Genomic DNA, 17371 nt, shown 5'->3' with positions numbered 1-17371 from the left:
AAAAAAATAGTGCAACAACACGCACTGAATTACGTCACGCACCCGATATGAAATTCAGGCGTCAGTATATGGAAAAATATTGACGTTTCCGGTACCAGTGTAACTTAACGGGGAATAGAAACGAGTATGTAATAATACAAAATATGAAAGACCTTGACACGCTGTTGAAAAATTCTTTCTATAAATTCTACCTAATTTTGTAACTTTACTAAAATTCTCTCAATAATCGAAACATTATATGCAAAAGGGGAAATTTGATCAGCTTACGCTCTCAGCTAATAAACGAGATTATAGGAACTTACTATGAAGTATGAAGAGATCCTGCATTGTGATAACAAGTAGCGTGCACAGCAGAAGGTAATCGCCGTGGATTGATATTACTCAATCTTATTAATTTATGCGGTACAGATTTGTCCCGTTAAACAGGCAGTAATAATAAACTTTCAACAGACCTGTCTTTGAGGACAATGAGTCGTATATATAAATGTATTATAATACAGAACTGAGGCACTGAACTAGATCAGCACAGTAAAAAATATAATATATTCCAGTGTAGGAAAATGACACATAAGTTATGAATATTTCAAAAATTCCTACAGCAACTTCTATAACCGCCTAGACGGATGTATGCCTAAACACAAACGACCGGAAATCACGAAAATCCTTCAACATATAATATAAAAGTGCGTTCCTTTGCAAAGTGTGACAGTGGCGATAAAATATCACATCGCGACACAGCTTGTCGTAATTTCGTAGCAATATTTCGGATTCGTGCTACAGAGCAACAATTATTGTCATAGTGATATTAAGCTCAGACAGCATTGACATTGAACTGCATGGCTTCTCCGTAGAAAATCTTTTTGAAACACTGAAAGCGCAATCTGCTAGATATATATGTAGAGAACAGTCGCATAAATGATTTGCTTCATATTAAGCTTACAAATAAAGCACAACTCTTAATAAATCATGTCGAGGAAATACCTTGCTACACTGTTATAGATAATGTATTGAACCAATTCAGTGCACCGACAGATATAGCTAGTATAAATATTCATGACAGTTACGTCTAAAATGTGTAAATATCGGTTATATAACTGCTGTTACTGTTTTAAAAGCTGTGAACGCAATACATGTGTGTAAACAAAATTTCTAAAATCTTGATGTAGCTCAGAAAATATGGGAACTGGTACATAACGAAAATTGAGCTTCTGTAGCAGATCGAAAGCTCATAAAGGATTTTCCTTATATGTGCTCTACTGCTTGATTAATAGATTTAATTAGTTTTGCTATAGAAACAACTAAGGCTTGAAAAGAAATATCACGTTGCGCCCTCGTGATATAATTTCTTTGCATCTGAAATCATAACAATGATTTTATTTAACAACAAATCACTAAATAAGATATATTATTTTATAAATAGATGTCTAAGTTGGAATGGTCACCATTTACTTCACATTATGAAACATTTTTGAAATTGTAATAGCAGTGTTCTTAAAAATAAGACTGAAAATTGTGTTATTATGCAATAGTTCAGTTTGTACATCACAATTATGACATCATAGCGTCAAACGTCATAGCAGCGCACTAGAAAAGAAACCCACACAAAACAGGCAAATATATGGTCGATGCGGTTAAGGATGTACATAGTAATCATTGATAACGTGTTAGTACAGACCTTTTTACAATGCGGTTGGTCGCTACGTAGTTTTAGCGAATGTTTTGATTTTCATAGCATGCGCTCTTTACGTGTGGCAAAAAGACCGCTGAACAATAAGTAATCCTACATAAAATTATCATTTTATTACGATTTGTTTTGCCACAATAAAGATGATTTTAATCAAACAATTTAGTTTACAGAATGCTTTGATTAAAGATAGATATGTTATTAATCATATCTTACCCGAGAAGCCGGCTTTATACTTTTTTTCGTCAGGAAAGAACAAGCATAATCCCTAGTCTATTTCCACACATCATACAAATATAAAACTTGTTCCTTTCCTTTAAAAGTGTCATATTTTCTTTCATTTGATCTAGTTTTTTCTACAACTTCAAATAATTGTTGTATATATTTTTATCAGACTTGAACGACATCTATCATGAATTCTTAGGGGGTGCGGCTCCTTTTCACTTTAAGTAATATACCGGAAATAATTACGTAACTATTATGCAAATGACATGTTAAAACATAGATCACCTTGGTCTTGATTAAGACCCTAACGTTACTTCGAGAATGTCACCTAATTAGAGTGGATCATAAAAGTAACTGAAGCATATAAATTGGCTTTTTATCAATAGACAATAGACAATATTTTATTAAATTTTGGACTTAAACATAGTTTATCATCCATATAAACAAAATGTCAAGATTATATATAAAAGTAAATAGCATTAGTATATACAATAAGAGTATGTAATTTGGTTAACATATTCTATCAAAGGGTAATTTACATAATACTATTTTCTTCATACGTTCACTATAAAATATGAGAAGTAATATCACTGTCTAAGATAATTTTCCATAATCTTTTGACCACAGTTAAGTTTTGACAACACATTTCCATCATTAGAATTTAACAAATGTAACAGTTAAAACATACTTGGACGGCATATATAATATGTGTCTATATATAGTGTTCTCATAAAATTATATCTTGAGCAGGTCAAAATAAAATGGAATTCATCTTCCAACTCTCCTCTAGAACACACCTGGCACAGTCTTTCATTCCTTTCAATTCTATTGTGTCCGTGTCTACCTGCTTCAATTCTAAGCCTGTGAGCAGACACTCTCATTCTAGTTAAAAGAATTCTTTGATATTTGGGCAACAAATCCAGATAAATTTCATAATCAAAAGACATTTTCAGATGTTTATAAACAAATAACACACCATTGTCATTAACATTCTGACTCCAATCCTGAATATAACAGTCAATAAGACGTTGTTAAAAATATAATATAAACCACTTATCATCAGTAAAGCTCTGCTGATTTTCCCAAAACCAAAAGAATATAGTAAACTTTTAACTTGGTAAGCCCAATTCTTCTTACCATTAATAACGTCTGCACATAAAACGTAATACAACTGTTTGATTACACAATTATTGGTGTTTAACCTTTAGCCCGCTGGCGGCAATTGTATCTGCCTTTGCGACCAGTGCAGACCAAGATCAGCCTGCACATCCGTGCAGTCTGATCATGGTCAGCACTGTTCGCTATTCAGTCAGTAAATTTTCAGTGAACACCCCTTTGAATAATAAATGGTATTGCCCAAATTGAATGATGGACCAGTCCATTTTAGAAATTTAGCAGGCTAAGGGTTAATACCTTAAACCAGTATTTATTGATATTGGTAAAACGAATAATATATAGAGAATATTAGGTTACTGTCTTATAAATTTAAATTTATTAAGTGAGTCGGAGAAAATATAAAAGTCGAGGTTCTGCCGAGACTTTTATTTTTTCGTAGACGAACTTAATAAATTTAAATTTATAAGACAGTAACCTAATGTTTTATTTATTCTACCTTCTGATCTAAAATCATTCTTTAATTAAAATTCAAAATTTACCACCAACTAGATCTGAGTCTGTCTTGCACAGAAATTAATACGCCCCACCATTACACAAACAGGTCTTTAAAATAAAAATATTATAAAATTAGAGCCGAAAAACAAAGGCTAACCTTGTTCTGCTTTGTGTCTGACTTCTCTGTTCTGCTGAACATTAAAGAATAATTTTAATTTGCTGCCAAGTGAAGTTTTGTCCGAAGTTCAGTTGCCGGAATGTCGGATTGCCCATCCTCACCAAGCAAACGATTGACGAGACTTATATACACGCCATATCGCCGCTTGACAAAACGAATAGGCAAACCGTTTCCTCGATGATTTTATTCAATAACACTCCATTACAGATGCAATATATTCCTAGATTGACGAGTAGAAAGCTAAAATTCTGAACAAACGCTATACATGAGTCACTTTCCGTTTCTCCGAGCGTTTCCGTTATAAAAACTTTTTGTAGTAATTGCAAGTACGGTATGCATACACTATACATTTGTGATGGTCTCACATACCTAATAAAAGCGCGTTTATGAAAATAATTGCATAAATATGTCTTTTAGCAGTTTTTCTCAAAAACAAGATGGCGTCGTTTTAAAAAAAAGTCCAAAAAGTAGTCCGCCAAGCTTTATTTAGTCACTGACCATATAAAGCAAAATTTATCTGACCCCTTGATTTTTGCCTTTATTTTGCATGAAGGTAGGATAAATAGAGAATATTAGGTTACTGTCTTATAAATTTAAATTTATTAAGTGAGTCGGAGAAAATATAAAAGTCGAGGCTCTGCCGAGACTTTTATTTTTTCGTAGACGAACTTAATAAATTTAAATTTATAAGACAGTAACCTAATGTTCTATTTATCCTACCTTCTGATCTAAAATCATTCTTTAATTAAAATTCAAAATTTACCACCAACTAGATCCGAGTCTGTCTTGCACAGAAATTAATACGCCCCACCATTACACAAACAGGTCTTTAAAATAAAAATATTATAAAATTAGAGCCGAAAAACAAAGGCTAACCTTGTTCTGCTTTGTGTCTGACTTCTCTGTTCTGCTGAACATTAAAGAATAATTTTAATTTGCTGCCAAGTGAAGTTTTGTCCGAAGTTCTGTTGAATGTCGGATTGCCCATCCTCACCAAGCAAACGATTGACGAGACTTATATACACGCCATATCGCCGCTTGACAAAACGAATAGGCAAACCGTTTCCTCGATGATTTTATTCAATAACACTCCAATACAGATGCAATATATTCCTAGATTGACGAGTAGAAAGCTAAAATTCTGAACAAACGCTATACATGAGTCACTTTCCGTTTCTCCGAGCGTTTCCGTTATAAAAACTTTTTGTAGTCATTGCAAGTACGGTATGCATACACTATACATTTGTGATGGTCTCACATACCTAATAAAAGCGCGTTTATGAAAATAATTGCATAAATAGAGAATCTATGTCTTTTAGCAGTTATGCTCAAAAACAAGATAGCGTCGTTTTAAAAAAAATCCAAAAAGTAGTCCGCCAAGCTTTATTTAGTCACTGACCAAATAAAGCAAAATTTATCTGACCCCTTGATTTTTGCCTTTATTTTGCATGAAGGTAGGATAAATAACGGGTAACGACCCAATTCGCCGTATACAGACACATTACTGGTAGACATTTTTACACATAAAAGTCTTTTGCTAAATTGTAACTGTATTCGTTCAACCGCTTTTGATTTCGTGTACCCGCATACTTCAGCACCATAATTCAATATTGACGTTACGAAAGAATCAAACAATTGGCACAAAAGTTTAGGTTTCAGATATAGTTCTTTCGTATTAAATAATAAAACATTAATTGCTTTTAGAGCTTTTCCAGTCAATAGTTGCTGGTTATGGCTAAAATTACTATTTTTACCAAAAACAACGCCTAGGTAATTAAACTGGTCGACAATTTCCAACAAGAAACCATTATACGTCCATGACTCATTCCTACGAACTGGACCTTTCTGGCTAAAAAACACTACCTTTGTCTTTTTTTCATTTACTTTATCTCCTATGTTTCCATGTTGGATCATTTTCATATCGAAAATGCATCGTGCGCAGAAGTCATTAACCTTTAATTAATAGAATAATTATGATAAACTTGAATTCTGCAAAAAATAGACCATCGTCTAACAACAGATAAAGAATGTAAGTGTAGAACAAGCCTACCCGCTACCCGCCCCTATCTGACCGCTGCATTCACCATCCCAACCACTTTAATATTGTCAAATAAAAATATTAAAATTTAAAGAATCAATTGAAACAAAAAATAATAATTTTAAGATGATAATTATCTTTTTGAATACGGAATGGATTGATCCCCATTTTGGTATAATTTTGGACGACTTTGTCCGTGTTTGTTAAATTGGAAGAAGGGTACATCAGTTGGAATTAATATGGAATCCAGTTGAAAAAAAAATGAAAGCCATACTTCAATTTCCCTTAATTGAACATTTTATTTTCAATTTCTACTTTTAATTAGATTACTAGTATCATGTAAGCTAACTGCGCCAGGTGGTAAGTTCTGTAAGATCCTTATTATGTTAGGAAATCAAACACAAGCTTTTTCAATTCATGGAAAATATCGTATTTTTTAAAAATAAAAAATCTTTACCTTATTTTGTCGAGATGAAAGATCGAAATTGCTGAAAAATAGTTTATTGCCTGTTCATTATGAATCCAAAATCATCAATTGTAATGCGCATTAGTTAAGGTATCTCATTTTGAGCAAGACAGTTGCGGGCATAATATTTTCCCTTGTCTTGCGGTGGTAATGTACTATAAAACAGACTCGTTATTGCTCGAATATATTGAAATGCGATATAACTTTAACGCAGTTTATATTGTGCGGTCATGCCTTTTGACTCTGCGTAGAGTGCGCATGCGCGAAACTTTACTCCCGTTGCTAAGGGAATAGTTATCTGTAAAAAGGTCTATTGAAAAAAATAATATCTCAGTGAATTGCTCTTGAATAAAATGATTGTTTTTGTCGTTAAGATGCGCCCTCGTGATATAATTCCTTGCATCTAATCTCCAAAACAATGATTTTATTCAACGACTAATCAATGTTTGGAATATATTATTTCTTAAGCATACAATCTCAAACTTGTAAAATACAAAATTTTATTCAGACGCTGTTAACGTATTAACAAGGGATTTACTTTTTTCGTATTGCTCAGCTGACGATGAAGTCATTCGTAATTTCAGAACATCTTGGCAATTGTAGATAGGTGTAAGAGCCTATGAGTCAGTCTAACTGTTAATACATGACTTCGGACAGCGGTTAAAGCGACCTATATACTTCCTTATACAGGCAGATTTTCTTTCTTTTAACTAACCAGTTTGTACGTCAGTTAACATGTACTGAGAAATGGGTCCGTGCTCTTTATTAAAGAAATAATGTTTAGCTGAACGATGTTTTGATATAATTAAATACGAGATAGGGGCGGCTATACGCCTGTTTATTACTCTCACGTGGGCATAATTGCTACATTGAGGTTTATTAGAGATTTACCACATTTTGCTATTTTTCTGGATAAAAATTATCCCCATCAGTTACAATATTGTCATTTTCAGAAAATACGCAACTGAAATAAAACTCTTTATTGATATTACATCATAAGTGTCTAATACTCATCGAAATGAATAAGGAATTTCATTACTGTTTAAGACCTTATTTGTTGGAATTCAATGAGGTCTCTTTGTCAATTCCTTAAATGGGCGTAAACCTGGGAAGTCAGGCATCTTAGCGTAGATAACGATAGCTGTAGCATTTGATTCTAGAACCCTTGAAAATGATAAGGTTTTGGTGCACTGGTGTAATTATACCTTAGATTTACCATAATTTTATGTTTTACTTAATATGATCTGGTATTTTTTCACTAATATTCGAATGTTAGAACCTTTCTCAGCGAATGATTTATTTACATTGTGTTGTCTACCTTGTTGAAAATAGGGTAAGTGCGAGGTTGGCATTCCCTAAGCGCGTTTAAACCCCCAGTTTCCTTTATATAGATTACTGACTGTTCCAAGGCGGTGCCCCTATTTTCAACTAGTTTTCTGTCCGTCTTATATTTTGTGTTGCGTATGTTGTCTTGTTTGTTGTTAACGATTCTTTCCTCTTTCTCCTCACTTCCCCCTATCGCCACCATTTCCCTCTTTGCTAAGCTGCTTGATTCGCTAACTTACCCAGTGTGTAGCATATATAATCGCGAAGTCCTTTTTTCCGAGAAGAACAGAACTGGCGTCTTACATGTTTGAGAAGCACAAGAAAACAAAAAGGAGGAAGGAAACGATGAAAACTACATCCGGGTAGGGAATGATTATTTGTAGCTAGGACTGAAGAAGATAACACAAAGGCTAACAAACAACAGGAAAAATATGGCATACTTCATCCCCCCCTCCTCCCCACCCCTTCTACTTTACCGCAAGACGTATGAAATATGATGTATTAGATTTCTATTGATTCTTATATGTAATTCCTCCTTATACTCACTCCATAATTTCACTTTCAGTGTCTTATGTGACTTGATATTGTCTCTCATCTTTGTATTCCACAATCCTCCTTTGCATTAGCCCCCTCCCCCACAAAAAAGAGAAAAAAATGATGTGTTTTTTTTTGTTTTAAAGTGAGCAACGAAGGTATGTTTATAATCTTCTTCCTTCAGATTCTTTTTTTTCTCTTGAGTTATTTTTTTCTTGAGATTTGGTACATGTACTTGATATTTGTTTATTATTCTAACACGACCAGCGAATAACCTACATACGTGTAGAGCAAAATCTATCTCGGGTTATTCTGCAATAACCCACGCGCGTGCAATGACGTCATTCGATCCAGGTGCGTAGCACGGTCGTAAAAAGTAGTTACCATTTTTTCTAACACTGTTGATACTAGTATGTCGTGTTAGAATCGAAATAACAAGTTCCCAAGTGTGATTTATCGTAGAATAACCCGAGTATTTCGTTCTTATGCGAAACAATATAGGTGATATATTCTTACGCAAAAGAACTCAAAACACGGGTTATTCTACGATAAACCACACTTGGAAACTTATTATTTCTTAAGTATACCATTCTTCACAAGAGGGCAGCACAGGATATGGCCATCTTTCAGAATGTGCTCAAACTTTGACAACCTTTGTTACATTTTTAAATTTACGATTTAAGATTCCTTCAATTTATCATTTATCATACCGTATACATCCGTGTAGTTATGATAAAATTTGAAAGAGGCTTGTATTTTATAAAAATAATAAAACGAACCAAACATTGTATAAATGCTGTCAAAATGCAAAAAGAAATTCAAAATTCCTAAACCCTATGACATTTTAGGTTTCTTAACATGAAGATTGCATTGATACAAATCAATAGTAATTTAGCTAGAACTAGATTGAAATATAACAATTAACTTTAAACATTTAATAGACGTGTCACAGGAGTGTCCTATTCATGTTATTTTAATAGGATTTTCCTAACATGAAGAAACCATATCAACAAAGTACACTGTAAATCCTGAAGATAAAGAAAAATAAGAACAAGAGTTTCGAAAACAGAATACAATATTCTGTACTAAGGATTCTGTTATTAATTTACAGATTCAGTGTTACAGTATTTTACCATGAAAACTATTTCTTGTCAGCGTGTTTTCCTCGAATCCTCTATGATCCCACTGCACTTACCAGTACCTTCAGTGTGGTGAATATTACTCACTTCTTTTTTCAGTGTTGAATTCTCTATAGTGTTTTTTTTCCAAAGAAATAACTGATGACTATATATCTCCTCTCACGAAAAGGGGCAATACATTTGGTGATCATTTAGATTTATGTCATAGGGATAGGTCATGGTCGATTTCCTTCAAAGTTTTTTTTTTATATCTATATCTGAACATTATCAATATTCAAAGAGATATAGCGTTAATTTTGTTTCCTTTTTAGCTCACCTGAGCAATGAGCAATGCTAGGTGTTGAGTTTTTTCTGACTCGCGTCCGATGTTGCGGCGCACCGAATGTCAGGTCTCATCGCGTCTGTCGTCTGTCTGTCGATCCGTACAACCATTTTTAGATGTTGTAATGCGATGGGCTGTATTTGATCAACTATCTCATGAAATCAAGAAAACTGTGTAGACGATAGAGCCTGTATTTTTCACTTGATCTTTATGAATTTTGGTCGGAATAATTTCCTTTATGAAATCTAGGCCGAGTTCAAAAATGACATCTATCAAAAATTGGCCATTGAAATGCTTATCTGAGAAAAACTTAGGTATGTCAATAAGATGTAATTTTCAATGATCTTCAAAATTTGGGCAGAATGATTCTTGATATCAAATCAATGCGATTTGGAAATGGCATCGAATCAAAACTAGGTCACTAGGTCATTCAAAAAGATACCTTGTGTTTAACTAACATGATCCAACATTGTTGATGGTCATAATATGTCTATATAAAAATTAGGTCCTAAGATATTGTTTACTCAGGAAATTCCTAATAAATGCAAGATTTTTCATAAACTAGTGTTTACACTGTTATTGTGTGTTTCTCAGGTGAGCGACCTAGGGCCATCTGGCCCTCTTGTTTGCATTATAAACCGAAACTGTTTATATAGTAATTTGTCAAACATGCTAAATACTATATAATTGCTTTTTTAACTGATAAATTAGACTTTTAATAATTTAAACATCATCCAAATGTTATTAAAACATTTTCATATTCAATTTCAGTGTATACTTTTGTTGCATATACCCTATCATTGCTTGAGGGTATGTGGTGATGAAACTGAAACTGAAACTTATTAATTTGATCAAACGTCTATTTCTGCTACTGCTACTGCTACTACTACTGCTACTTCTACTACTACTACTTCTCCTACTTATTTTAACAAGCAGCCTGTCTACTGAAGCCATTTTACTCCTATTTCCGAATACCAGTGCTTAAAGCCTTACATTGTGGTTAATGGTACCATCGCTTATTATTAAAAAAAGAAAATACTACACACTACCCTACCTATAGAACCTGTACCAGCAAGGTCAATTGATTTAACAAACCTTGAAAATATAAATGTTGAAATGCAAAACCTTTTACAAAAATTTAAATACTATCACCTGCTGTTATCGAATATAAAACAATTATCAAAGAATTAAAACAATGCCATGAAGCCTCTGAAATACAGTGTCTTAAGACCTTTTTTGAATGTGTCAAGTGATTTACCTTTGTGTAGTTTTAACGGCAGTTCATTCCACAGTTTTGGACCAATAGTACAGAAACTTCTATCATTAAATGTTTTGCACTTGTTATATGGAACAACATAACGACATTCAGAATTTTCTGACGATTTCAAACCTTGTTTATTAGGAACACACTCTGTTAGCAATTCTGTTAAATACATAGGTGCTCTGCCTATGTGACAGTTATACATGAAAGAAAGTATTTTAAACTCAATCCTTGCTTTCACCGGCAACCAATGTAAGTCATACAATGCTTGTTTGGAACTGTCAAATTTCCTCCTGTTAAGGACAAATTTTGCGCACGTTTTGAATACGTTGCATCTTACGCACCTCGCCGTTAGCTACACCATACAATATGACATTGCAGTAATCCAGATGTGAAATAACTAGAGACAAAACTAACATTTCCGTAGCTGATTTTGTTAAATGTTCTTAATTCGTAGGTAATTCAAAATGGCTGTACGACATTTGCGATTTACATGAATTTTAAAGTTCAAGGTCTCGTCAAAAAATGCACGAAGATATCCAATTGTGCTTTCACGTTTGATATCATCACCAGCAATGTGAAATCATTGTAAAAGGCGTCGGTGGGTAATCATTTGCAAAATAAAACCATTAAAAGGATATGGATATGCTCTACGACAATGCTCTTATAAAAGCAAAGCCACCATATTAAGAAAGACATTTCTTTGCCCACAAACCAGTTCGGCCATTAATATCAAAACGGCAAATATATTTCGTAGTCATTATACTATACAAAACATTCATACGTTTAATACGCTGTTTATACAACTTTGATAAAATATAGACACAAGCACAAAGTACCTGAGGGATTCAATAATTATCTTCACCATTAGAGATAAAACGATAAACTCTGATATATGGTACAACTTTAAACAGATAATTTAATGAATATCTGAAACAATTCGTACGCTGGAATAGCAAGTCCACTGATACATGTATAGTCATCACCAAGTCTCCCAGTTCTTACGTTCTTACGAACCAATGTTGTGACCGGTATTGCGTTTGTACCTCTTGATGTTGATGTAGTTTCCACTTCTTCTATTCAATACGTTAAAACATTACGCAACATATACCACTTACAACTGATATTGTTTTTAAGTACTGGGTGTAAAACCGTGGAATGCAGAACGATAGGCAGAATGCAGCTCAGTGCATAGATAGTAAGTAAGCAATACTTTCGGACTCAAAGAAAACTGAATCAATGACATTAATTTTAACTGCAATTGATTCACTGAAGCCGTCCGTATATAGTCAATTTGAACTTCCATGCATATGTATGACCGGAGTGTAGACGGTGAACTACCATGTATATGTATGACTGGAGTGTAGACGGGTAGAAAGACATATGGACAAACCAGATTACAAAACAGTAATAAATTTGATTTGGTGCGTACATAGGACAAAACTGTTAAAAATGAAAATGTATATGCTTAAATAACTCATACAACATTTAGTGTATTGAAGCTAGAAGACAGATGGTAGGAATTCTGAAGAAGGGAGTAATGGAAATAAAAGTAAAGCAATGAGGTTGAAAGTTTGAACTACGTTATTTACAATTAAGAACGTTGGGAGTAAGGGAATAAGCAAAGTAATTTGAAGTAAATGAACTTCGATATAAGGAAGTTGAGAATATGATATTATTTCAATAAAAATGATCCCTTAGACTTGAATTTAATTCCAATTATTTCTAGGTACGTAGATAAAAGGGTATTTTCGTTTGTCAAACTTAGACCAAAAACTCAGGCAAAATACGACTTACCGTACACGTAGGAAGTCAAACGGACATACTGACATACACAACAATATTCGTATGGCATCAAAACGCTCTAAAAGCATTTAGATACTGATTTTAACTTCTGTAGTTTGACAACTAAGACTGTCAACATAAGAGTCAATTTGAATAACTATGCCTACTTTGGATAGACGGAAATACACAAAAAGGACACAGTTCATGCTAATAAGTACACATCCGCTCAGCTAAAAAATTCCAGTTGATTTAAAGATACCGCATCAAAAACATCATCAACATTTTTTTGTACATTTGGTAAACGTTTAGAAATTGAAAGATAAAAGTAATGAAGTTGAAAATAAGAAGTCATGAAGTTGAAATTCAGAAGTAATAAAGCGAAGTTAAAAGTCATGAATTTATAAGTTAGAGAGAGTTAGAAGTCTTGAAGTCGACAGGGAAAGTAAAATGTCTTTAACGATATATTTTTGGTTAAATATATTTCAGGCAATTGTTATATGCTTTTGCAAACATACACTATGTACTATTCGTGATGAATGGTGTTTGTCGCCTAATCAATGCATATGACTGGGAAAATAAATGAGATTATTCCCTCATGGGGGCAACAAACTTAATATAAATTTTACTGTGTGCCTTGGCAGAGTAACTTTCTAGAGAATTCTAACGACAGAAACATTATGATCATTTTTACTTTCTATTCAAAGAATGTAAACAATCTCGTATAGAGATTACTTTACTGCTAAGAATACCCTAATGTTGTTTTGGTAAAATCATAAAAGTTATTGATTCTGTCTGGGGAGAATTTGATAGAATTTGTTTCTTGTTCAAGTTTTAGATTAAAAACAAATAGCTTTACGCGAAAATATGACATAACAGACATAAACGCTGCAACAGCAAATGCGAGTTAGTAATAACACTGGAAATCAAACTCAAACCATTATACTCAAGACGTAACTTTGTCAGTTTAAAAGGAAGTTTATTCCTGTAACGATAATTCAAATAATGTACATCCTCAATTACATGTCGCATATGGTCCTTTATACTAAAGATGTTACGATTTTTTCACAAATAGATCTACTCCTTCTTAGAAAATTCCTGCACTACAAGTGATAATTTACCATGACGCATAGACTATAACTTGAAATTAAAACAAATATTTAGCTATTGCCTATAACTTAAAATTAAAAAAATATTTAGCTATTGCACTTTTATTTTACAGATTTAATAGTATCATCCAGTTTTTTCTTGGTGAATAATTTTCCAAGCTGACAATATTCACCCTCAATCAATTCATCAAATACCTCAAGTATTACAAAAACGTTAGAAAACTAATTGTGCTTTTTTGTGTGCAAAAGTCTGGCCTACCGAGGAACTGAACAGATTCAAATAAAACCACCAAACCGTTACCCCGAGAGTTTCCCGCATGACGTCGGCCAGGCGGAAGCATTATCGCCTAGAGCTTGCATACATTACCCAAGTGGCAATGGCAACGAGACACTAAATTAAATGTTTAATGTTCCTGGGAAAATGATAACATTCCGTAGCATATAGATGGACAAGGAAGCTTCTCAGCTGTGTACTGCAGAAAACCACTTACCTTAGATTGACTCTGCAGTCGACCGACAAACTGATTTTTCTGTTTCAAAAAGTTATAAATTTCATATATTTATATAACATAGTGTCTTATTTTGTCAACGTTCCTTTTCGCGTTACCTCCATTTCATTGTAGATTTAAAACAATTTATTTGTATCAATGAAATCCATGAAATACCAAATAGCCCATCTAAATACTAAATTTAACATCTGCAGTAAATTCCGCTTTTTGCTTTATCAGAAGATCTTACTGTATTGCACTCGATAAAATTTTAGCGATGGTAAGTTTGATTGTCGTACACAGAGGACCTTTCAAGAAATGTGTTATTTTGGAGTTTCGCATAAGATTACTGCAACTATTTTCTTCCGACTCTGTTTTATTGCTTAAACGAAGCACAAATACTAATAACAGGATGATATATTACTTTTTGCACTCAAGTTGCACCTGCTTTAGCTACAACACACTGACGATGATGGTTTCATCACGATTAACATCACAGTAATCGCATGATATCAGAAACATTAATTTCAATTGCAAATAGAATAAACAGATGCCAAAACAATAAATTACATATTTTCTTTCAAGTATCTGTAATAAATCTCACTGGTAACGTCTAAAGCTGACAAATGGTTAGCTAACGAAGTTTGGTAAAGATTAACCAAACATTCGCAATAACATAATAAATTATGTGATAATCGTTAGTACTGTTTCAAATTTATATGCATTCTTATTGAAAGTCCTAACATTATATATTTTGTCCGCTAATTATTATGAACTGGATATGACAGCATGTGTACATAACTCCTCCCATAACTTTGCGAACTAAGAACTATGAATTCCAGATTCCTGTGAACACTTTTGACATGGCCCGAATAGGCTCTGGATTTCGAAACTTTTTAACTGTAGCAGATTTTGTCTGCATTTAATATTTTGATATTAGATTTATTGGAAAAGTGGACGAATAGGTCAACATATCTATACTGACCTGGTGTATTGTGGTGCTGATTTGTTCTCATCTTGCAGTATTAACATGAATTTATGTGTCTCATTACAAACCATCAGAAGCACATGCCTACCATCTAGGTTAAAATTTACAATAATTGTGTATTCTCTCCGTTGCAATATCTGATGACGAAGAAAGCTAAATTGATCAATTTTCAAATCGCAACAGACAACTGAAAATTACAACAGTTTTGTACTTCAGTAATACAGTATCATCGGGCAATAAGGCAATAAGGTCAAATATGTGTGTCATTTGTACCGTCTTTTTCACAATTTAAATTTTCCTAAGGCCCCTGTCAAGAAGACAGCTCCGGTTCAAGCAGACTATAGGAAACTATTTACTCGCATCTATAAAACATTATCTCATAATGTCACGGTCAAGGTAACTCAACTAATTATTCACTCGATAACTGAAAAAAAGTGTCACAAGCGGATCATTGATATAGTTTTGACTTTTCGCGACTGTTACTTTCGACTTTTCAGCATTACCGCAACACGTCAATTATATACCGAAAATTTCATTGCTAAGTGTTCAAAATTAGAACGATGTAATAGATCTTTATTTCACAAGTTTAGTGAATTGTAACCTTCCAACTTTGAAAACACAAACACATTTTCATTTGCAATGTAAGGATCCTTTAACAGATTTTAATTATTTGCAATATGACAAGAAATGTTTATATTAAGCAGCCAGTACACTATTCGTCGCCTGTTTTTTTTTTCTTGGAATTGCTTTAAGCTACAAAATAAAGACTTCGTAATGTTTTTTAAGTTACCAGGGGGGTACGTCATCAACAGGTGCGCGCAACACTTCCCGATGCGGCTTTTTTATGTCAAAACACCTCGATTCGGTGAGTAAACTTGCAATTATTTCATTGGTAACGAACAGATTTGGAAATGACATATAGTCTAAAGTACCCGCATGTGTCTCTAGTTTATCACTGACGTTTGCACTTTGCAAGAAAGTCTTACGTTTAAGAGAACATTAGAGCACAATGCACTTCGTGGAAACACTTCCCCATTCACCACACCATATTATATCTCATAAAAAGAGTTCATGTATTTCTAATGACTAAATGCCTTGACGGGTGTTTTTTTATGACAAACAGAGGTCAGTGATACCTTAATTAATTATTTGGAATCTATAGTTTCAAAGAAATCAGTAATATAAAATTTCGCCTTCCCGGTTCACCAGGTAAAACGATGCACTTCCCGGCTCACCGCCCGTGTGACATCGTGTTTGACTTAATTATATGTAGCCTTTCAATTTATTTTGACGCATGGTACTTCGGTTGCCATACCAGCAAAACTAGTATTTAGCAATGAACGTTTATGTCAGTAAAACAGTGCTTAATTTACTCTCAAGGGCTATATTATGACAGATTTACTCTTTATTTTTCAGATCACAACAGAAACACCTGAGATATTCTGTTTATCAGAATTAAATTATGAAGCTAAACACTTGGGGTTCAGCAGTATGATATCCGTAGACAGATGAACATAAACTGTATATAGTAATTCATGCATTTCTCGGGAATGAAATGACACGTCAAAACATCAGAATTGTAGAAAGAACAATACCGCTTGTTGTGGATGTTTGTGAAAAAGTCAGAAATGAAGACCACAAAACTAGTCGTTGTTTGAGGTTCACTCACTGGCAATATGTGCAGACACCGTTTAAAACAGCTCACTGTTACGTGTGACCACTACCGTACAGCTTTTGTAGACGGAATTTAATGTGATTTTGCGTGACTTCAAACAATTGTGATCTTTTTATTGAAACATGTTTTGTTTTGTCTGTCTGTGTTGAAGTCACAGAGTCTTGTCAGTGCCTCTCCTTTCTTCTTAATAACATTTGGCAGATTTTGATGAAAGGCAACATCAGTATTAAACTTTGTATGAAATGTAGTCGATACTAATGCTCATAACGGGTAAAACACAACAATGTAAATATTCTTGTTATCGCTATGTTTCGGTCAATAAACGTTTACAGATTTTACTACATTGCCACTTTATCAATTTTTGTGTGTTTTTATGAAATTTCTGGTGTCAAGAGTTATTATATTCTGATTTTTGTTGATTTTGAAGTTTAGGCAGTGCATCTCCACTTCATGTCTTTCTGTCGTGTCTGAATATTTCCAGTTGTTGAGAATATGTGACATATAGAGATGCACACTACTTCTTGATCGAAAAAAATTAAAGCATA

The 17371-nt window shown here is 33.5% G+C and overlaps 1 long non-coding RNA gene across 1 annotated transcript; it reads left to right on the top strand.

Annotated features, from left to right (window-relative positions):
- The first annotated feature begins 15948 nt into the window (after positions 1 to 15948).
- On the top strand, positions 15949 to 17164 carry LOC128546849 (uncharacterized). The gene is made up of 2 exons (XR_008366177.1): positions 15949 to 16016; positions 16568 to 17164. It is a non-coding gene; the product is annotated as an uncharacterized LOC128546849 (long non-coding RNA).
- The last annotated feature ends 207 nt before the right edge of the window (positions 17165 to 17371 follow it).

The sequence above is a fragment of the Mercenaria mercenaria genome, chromosome 11 (genome assembly GCF_021730395.1).
Source record: "Mercenaria mercenaria strain notata chromosome 11, MADL_Memer_1, whole genome shotgun sequence".
In the NCBI taxonomy this organism is placed as follows: domain Eukaryota; kingdom Metazoa; phylum Mollusca; class Bivalvia; order Venerida; family Veneridae; genus Mercenaria; species Mercenaria mercenaria.
The sequence above is the reverse complement of the archived record's forward strand: the minus strand, read 5'-3'. Positions and strand labels throughout refer to the sequence as shown.